Source organism: Cervus canadensis, chromosome 32 (genome assembly GCF_019320065.1).
Source record: "Cervus canadensis isolate Bull #8, Minnesota chromosome 32, ASM1932006v1, whole genome shotgun sequence".
Classification (NCBI taxonomy): domain Eukaryota; kingdom Metazoa; phylum Chordata; class Mammalia; order Artiodactyla; family Cervidae; genus Cervus; species Cervus canadensis.
In genome coordinates, this window is record NC_057417.1 from 18,460,275 (window position 1) to 18,468,834 (window position 8,560).

Sequence of the window (8,560 nt, forward strand, 5' to 3'; positions counted from 1 at the left end):
AGGCATCTACAATATGATCTGTCCAAAATGAAATTCTTATTCACAGCCTCTACCAAAACGACTCCCACGACACATTAGTTAAGATAACGCACCAAGATGCTTGAACCAAAAACCTTGGAATAATCTTTGATCACTCCGTTTACCTCACTGCCCATCAATAAATCCAGTCGGCTCTACCTCCAAGTGTATCCTGAAGCTATCCACTGTTCTCCTTCTCAGCTGCCACCATCTTCATTCAAGTCCTTGTCATTTCTCCCCAAACAATTGCAGCGGTCTCGTAATGGCCTAACTTCTCTCCCTACAATCAGTTCCCTGCACAGCACCCAAAAGGGTCTTCCTCAAATTGTGTCATCCTCATGTTTAAAATTGCCCAGTGAATTCACTTACACTTAGAAGAAAACGAAAATCTCTTGCTATGGACTACAAAACCATCCTTGAGCGAGTTCCACCCTGCCCCCTGTTCTCACCTTGCCCCATGTTTCCATGAGCTCTCCACGCCCCAGCAACACTCATCTTTGCCTGTTGAGCAGGCTATGGTAGACTACAACGTGGGCAGCTCCCAGTGTACCACGCCTCCTGGAACACAAGCCCTTTCGTGATCTCTCCCTGAGTTTCCCTGATGGCTCAGTTGGTAAAGAATCTGCCTGCAATGCAGGAGACCTGGGTTCAATCTCTGGGCCAGGAAGATCCCCAGGAGAAGGGAATGGCTACTCACACCAGTATTCTTGCCTGGAGAATTCCACAGACAGAAGATCCTGGAGGGCTACAGTCCACGGGGTCACACAGAGCCGGACACGACTGGGAGTCTAACCCTTTCATGCTTCCTTTTTCACTTGGTGGTCTCTCCCTACCTTGAGTCTGAGCTCAGCCACGTGACTTGCTTTGACCAGAGGGACAACAGCAAATCTAAAGTCCAAAATCACCTCAGACAGCAACTGCAGTCATGAAATTAAAAGATGTTGTCATTAAAAATACGCTGGCTCCAGCTAAAATGTCACCTCCTCTGAGAGCCCTTCCCTGATTACATTATTTAAAGTAGCATGCACACACCTGATCTTATAGCACTCTGTGTTAATGTCTCCAAAATACCAGTCACTGTCTACAGTGATCGTGTTCATTGCCTAGCTCCTGACCTCCAAACCTGCAAGGAGTTTCTATGGAGGCAGGAATATTTTGGTCTTGTTCATTGTCATCAGCAAATATTTTTTGAAAATAAATATATTCATGACATTTCCAGGATCACATATTTAGAGTCAGAAAATGTTTTCTTGGACTTCCTTGGTGGTCCAGTGACTAAGAATCTGCAATGTAGGTGACACAGTTTCGATCCCTGGTCAGGAAGTTAAGATCCCACATCCATGGGCAACTAAGCCCACACATGGCAACTGGAGAGAAGCCCTCTTGCCACAACGAAGACCCAGTGCAACCAAAATTTTTTAAAAAAGAAAATATTTTCTTGCCAATCCAAAAGAGAGCCAGTTTCCTTTTTTCTCAAGCTAAAATTAAGGAGGTGAACAGGACAGCACCGATGAGTGAACCTGGACACGGGAACCTGTGAGGGCTTCTTGCTCCAATGGGCTGATAAACTATTAACTGGAGCGATGAATGGAAGAGCAGTTCAGGTCCTCACTAGCAGCTGCCATGGATGGGTAGGAACAGTTACAACCTAAGAATCTGTCACAAACCTGCCTCATTTTCCATAGCAAACACTTTGGCAATACAGGACCCTTACAGTCTTCCAGCCTTTGTTAGTCTTTCAGCCTGATGTGTCTTTTCTTCTACCCACAACGTCTTCATCCAGCACAGAGTTCCCTCCTCTGGGGACCAGCCAAAGCTTTCGTGTTGTACAAAATGGTCCCCAAGTGTGGTCCCCAGACCAGCAGCACCAGCACTACAATGCAAATATAGCAGGCTTCCAAAATCACAGGGGCCAGTGATCTGTATTTTAACAAGCTTTCCAGGAGACGCTCAGGCATGCTAACATTTGAGAATTATTGCTGTCAAAGGAAAACACTGGAATCCAACCCTTCTCCTGGGTTCAAATTCCAGCTTTTAAAAAATACTTATTAATGTATTAAATTTTCACCAGGTCTTAGTTGTGGCACCCAGGAACTTCAGCCTTCATGGCAGTATGCAGGATCTTCAGTTGCAGCATATGGGATCTATTTCCCTGACCAGGGATCCAATACAGGTCCTCTGCCTTGGGAATGTGAAGTCTTAGCCACTGGACAGCAGGGAAGCTTCTCCAGCGGATTAATTATCAGCTGTAAGGCTCAAAGTCCTGTAAGCTAATTAATGTGGCTGTAGCATATGCACATTCATTCATTTGTTCACTCATTCATTCAGTAAGTATTCATGAAGAACCTGCCATCTGCCAGACACTCTTAAGACAAAGAGGAGGCTGTACCTGAGCAAAGACTTGTACATTTTGCAATCCAGTGAGGTGGAGGCAGAGATTAAATAAGTAACCCCATGCAGAAAAGTCAAATTGCATTCATTTTGAACAAGTGGTGTCTGGTGCTGTGAGAGAATTGATTTTTAATAGACAGAGAGGCCAACGAGGAGTTACCAGGGTGTGGATGTGATCTTCACATACACGCGAGGAAACTGAGGCTCGGGAGACAAAGCCATGTGCTAAAGTCTCACAGCTGATAATTAAACCGCTGGAGGGACTTCCCTGCAGTCCAGTGGCTAAGACTTCACATTCCCAATACAGAGGACCTGTGTTGAATCCCTGGTCTGGGCAATAGATACAGTCACATTAATTAACTTACAGTTCCATCAAAGTCTGGGGAGCTTCCCTGGCGGCTCAGATGGTAAAATCGTCTGCTTGCAATGCTGGAGAGCTAGGCTCAATCCCTAGGTTGGGAAGATCCCCTGGAGAAGGAAATGGCAACCCACTCCAGTACTCTTGCCTGGAAAATTCCATGGATGGAGGCACCTCATAGGCTACAGTCCACGGGATCTCAAAGAGTCAGACACGACTGAGCAACTTCGCTTTGACTTTCACTTTCGCTTTCTTTCCATCAGAGTCCAACTAACTCCACCACCCTGGAACACAATCCTTTCTATCATGCCCTTCTCCTGATTAATGCCAACACCAGCCCCTCAGGGGAAGCTTCATGGAACAATGTTTAAGGAGGATTCAAACTAAAAATAGAATTGCCATATGATCCAGCATTCCCACTCCTGGGCATATATATCAGACAAAGCTGTAACTCAAAAAGATATGTGCAACGTCTATGTTTATAGCAGCACTAGTCACAATAACCAAGACATGGGAACAACCTAAGGGTCCATCAACTGATGAATGGATTAAGATGTGGTACATATATACCATGGAATACTACTCAGCCATAAAGAAGAATGAAATAATGTCATTTGCAGACACAGATGGACGTAGAAACTATCATACTAAGTGAAGTAAGTCAGAAAGGAAGAGAAATACCATATGATATTCCATTTGTATGTGGAATCTAAAATACGACACAAATGAACCTATCTACGAAACAGAAACAGACTTACGGACATAGAGAGCAAACGTGTGGTTGCCATGGGGAAGTGCAGAGGGGAAGGGACAGACCAGGAATTTGGGGTTGGTAGCTGAAAACTATTACGTATGGAATAGATAAACCACTACGTCCTACTGTAGAGCACAGGGAGGCATAATCAATATCCTGTGATAAACCATAGTGGAAGAGAATATAAAACGCATGTGTTTAACGAGTCACTTTCTGCACAGAAGAAATCCACACAGCCTTGTATACCAACTATTTGTCAATACAAATAAATTAAAAACAGTAAGCTCTACGAGAATAAGAGCACTGCCCATTTGGTCCACTGTTGAACACAACGGCTGGCATCTTACTAGTTGCTAAACAAACAGCGAATGACATCATCCTCTTGGGGCCCTGGTCAGCTGACATTAATTGGATGGAAATTCACCCAGTTGGAGGGAATCACTTAGGCCCTGCCTATTTCTTACAAATAGCAACTGGGTGCTACCTCTCCACCTCACTCACTGAGAAGTATTTAGCTTCTGCAGGGTGCAGGGGTTACATTTCTCAGGAGATAAATAGAATCTCAATGGTAGGGAGAAAGCCTGGCATTTTGTGGCTTTTTCAAAATATTTTCAATAGCAATTTGAAGGCTGTTTGCTCATCTGACATTTATCTTCATTTGGCATGGGAAATTGCTGAAAGCCAGGGAGGAGAGGCATCGCTTATAAATGTTGGGTGGTGACAAAAGAGACCTCTTGCACAAATCTATCACAAAGGGCAGCCACGGCCATTTGGTTCTATGAAATCTGCCCTCATTTTGCTTTGATTTATTCATCCAGGGTGCCCCATGATAGTTTAATTCATTTGAAGAATAATTATCCACTGTGTTATAAATGCCACTCCCTTGTCTCTGGCAAGTTGGTGTTGGGGAGGTTAGACTAGTGACAAGTGGAAAAGCATGTCAGATCGCTGCTCTTGCCCTGGGAGGGGGCGCTGGTGGGGGGCAGTTCACTAGGACCCAGGGGTGTAAGTGGGGGTCAGTGATGTCTGCCTGCATTTCTGACAGGGGTGCTTCTCTTGTGTCTGGCATCTCTGAGGTGCAGGCTGCCCTTTCAGTCTGTACCCCCCTAGAATGACACCTTCAAGGACTGTGCTCAAGTCAGTATCTGGAGCATAAGCGCAGGTAGGGGGAAGCAAGTCACCATCACAGGTTTACACCCTACGTTCTCTGTCCCTCCAGATTCACCCCACCCTTTTCTACCTTCTACCCAGAAGCCTAACTTTTTTTTTTTCTGTTGTAGAATCAGCATTCCACTGTAGTTCTTAAGATTTCTGAGATACAGTCCCAGAAAAATGGTTTTTATTGATGTGTAGTTGATTTACAACGTTGGGCTAATTCCTGCTATACGGGAGAACGACTCAGTTATACACATATATACATGCTTTTTTATCCTTTTTCATGATGGTTTATCTCAGGAGATTGGATGTAGTTCCCTGTAGGACCTTGTGCTTCATCCATCATGTAAGAGTTTGCATCTATAACGCCAAAGTCTCAGTCCATCCATCTCCTTCCCCTGACCCCTGCAGCCACAAGTTTGTTCTCCACGTCTGTGCGTCTGTTTCTGTTTCATAGATATTAATAGGTTCATTTGTGCCATGTTTTAGATTCCATGTGTAAGTAATATCATATGGTATTTGCCTTTCTCTTACTGACTTATTTCACTTAGTATGATAATCTCTAATTGCATCCATGTTGCTACAAATGGCATGATGCTGCTCTTTTCGTGGCTGAGTAGTATTCCAATGCATGTATGTACCACATATTTTTAATCCATTCATCTGTTGGTAGACATTGAGTTTGTTTCCATGTCTTGGCTATTGTGAATATTGCTGCCCTGAACATAGGGGTGCATGTATCTTTTTGAATTAGAGTTTTGCCAGGAGCCTAACTTCTATGGTTTGCATTGATCACCTCCCTTGCCCTCTGGTTTAGACTGGGTTTGGCTGATGGGAGGTGCTCAGAGGACATCAGAGGGCAGAGTATTTATTCTCTTCTTCTAATGAAACAGGTCTGCTTGAGTGAGTCTCTCTCTTGCCCACAGCTCCCTTTAACTTCTGATAAAACTTTCTGGTCTAGGGGTGCTTCTGGCTCCCCACTGTGGCTCATCCCAGAGAACACCACCATCTCTTGCCAATTGTCCTTACCCTAGCCAAGGCTTCTGTACAAAGCCCTTCAATAAACTGTCCTCAGTCACCTTCTGCAGTGTCCCTTCTGTTTCCTGCCAGAACTCTGAATAATAGTGTACCTTTATCACCTGTGAAACCTCTGCACAGTACAGGATAAGCAAACTTGGAATAAGACACACTTCCCACAAACATTACCATGCAATGTACCTGGCACTATGCTGGGTGCTGGGATAGAACTATAAATAAAACAAACACATGAGCTCCTAGTCACTAAGGGTGATGGATAAGTAGCCAAGGAACCAGGGGATGTAGAAGAAGGATGCAATTCTGGGGAATCAAAAAAGACCTCCTGGGGGAAGAAGATTGCTGGGTAAGATCTGCAGGATGAATTGGAGTTGGCTGGGGAAAACAGAAAAAAGAAGAGTTCTAGGCAGAGGGAAGACATGGGTTGGTTAAGGTAAAGCTAGCTGCTGTAACAGATATCTCAGTGACCTAACCTAAGAAAACTTTCAGTGACCTCGCATAAGAAAACTTTCTGTCTCACTCATGGATCCTCCAGTATGATGTTCCTGGTCAGGCAGCTTCTACATGGTAATGATGGGAGCCAGGCTTCAAAGAGAGGAGGGTCCGCCCTCGTCTAGAATCTTCTCCATACTATGGACAATGGAGAAAGGCACACACTTTAATCCAGAAGCGACATGCATCACTTCTGCTCACATTCCATTGGCCAACACTGGTCACATGGTCCTCCTCAGATGCAAGGGAGGCTGGGAAATTGAGCCCTTGGCTTGGCAGCCTTTTTTCAGTAACACTTCTACACAGCTGGGGGTGAGAAACATAATTCTTTGGTGGTCAGCCGTCTGCTTCTGCCATCATTGTTGTTGTTTTCTCTTTTCTCTCCCCTGCCCCAGTAATATTGGTTCAGCTTAGAAATGGACAGAGGTCAGAGGCTGGGGAGAATTAAAAGCCTCAGCTGAGACTGACAGGGAATATGATGGCTGACCCAGGCTGTCCATTCTCCTGTCACAGGGACACTCTGATGAGGAGCAGAAAGGAGAACACCAAGGATGAGACCCCCACCGACCCCACACTGATGAGCTCAGCAGACTCTCAGCAGGAAGCCAACACCAGCTGCTGTATTTTTTTTTTTTTTCAGCTTCCCCAGCAATGCCTCCTGAGCTGTAGAACAATTATGATAAACAGGCATTGTTCAACAGTGTGCTTAAAAATGAAACCAATTTGACAATCACTTTCTTCACATGGAAGAAATTGGAAAGACAGTTATATCTGCTCAAAATTCAACCCTCTTGCTGATTCTTGCTGTGGGTTCTTGTTCTTCCTGCTGAGGCTGGCACATCCTTCCCCTTCAGTCAGCATCCCCTCAGGGTCCTGGAGTCACGCAGCCGAGAGTTCAAGTCCCAGCTCAGCCTTAGGGGAATCATTTCATTCCCTGGGGTACCTGTTCCTCACCTGGGAGATCGGAGCAAATGGCACCTACTTCTCAAGGCTGTTGGGAGAAAGAAGGCAACTCTGGCACATGGTAGGCGCATAATGAATGGTTTCTGCTAGTATTTGTCATCCTTAAAGCCACTGAGCCATAAGTTTCCATCCTGAGGCCACCTCGTTGCTCTCAGGAAGACAGCACTGTGGAAAAGAACATAGGATCCACCATCAAAACAACCTGGGTGACAGCCTAGTTCTGACAAAGGGTAGCTGTGCCACCTTAGGCAAGTAATGCAAATTCTCTGAGCCTCAGTTTCCTCGTCGGTTTAATGGTGATGATAATAGCACGTGGGTCTTAAGATCCTTGTGAGGAAAATGCATAGAATGCACTTAGCACTGTGCCTATTGTGCCTGTAAGCTCTAACAATCACTAGCCATTAGCCATGTTGCCTTGCTGTTGTTGGTATTATCTTTAGAAGGAAATTGAAGCTTTATCCCTCACACAGACTCCCTCCAACCAGATCATTAATAATCCTGATCTTGGCTTTTTCCCTGAAGCTTGAAAGGTGGGATTGGGAGAAAATATTTCAACCAGTGATTCTTTTTTTTTTTTTTTTTTTTTTTTTTTTTTTTTTTTTTTTTTTTTTTTTTTTTTTTTTTTTTTTTTTTTTGTTTTTTTTTTTTTTTTTTTATTATTATTATTTTTTTTTTCCAGTGGGTTTGTCATACATTGATATGAATCAGCCATGGATTTACATGTATTCCCAATCCCGATCCCCCCTCCCACCTCCCTCTCCACCCGATTCCTCTGGGTCTTCCCAGTGCACCAGGCTGGAGCACTTGTCTCGTGCATCCCACCTGGGCTGGTGATCTGTTTCACCATAGATAGTATACATGCTGTTCTTTTGAAACATCCCACCCTCACCTTCTCCCCCAGAGTTCAAAAGTCTGTTCTGTATTTCTGTGTCTCTTTTTCTGTTTTGCATATAGGGTTATCGTTACCATCCTTTCTAAATTCCATATATATGTGTTAGTATGCTGTAATGTTTCTTTATCTTTTCTGGCTTAACTTCACTCTGTATAAGGGGCTCCAGTTTCATCCATCTCCATTAGGACTGGGTCAAATGAATTCTTTTTGACGGCTGAGTAAAATTCCATTGTGTATATGTACCACAGCTTCCTTATCCATTCGTCTGCTGATGGGTATCTAGGTTGCTTCCATGTCCTGGCTATTATAAACAGTGCTGCGATGAGATGAATATTGGGGTATACGTGTCTCTTTCAGATCTGTTTTCCTCAGTGTGTATGCCCAGGAGTGGGATTGCTGGGTCATACGGAAGTTCTATTTCCAGTTTTTTAAGGAATCTCCACACTGTTCTCCATAGTGGCTGTACTAGTTTGCATTCCCACCCACAGTGTAAGAGGGTTCC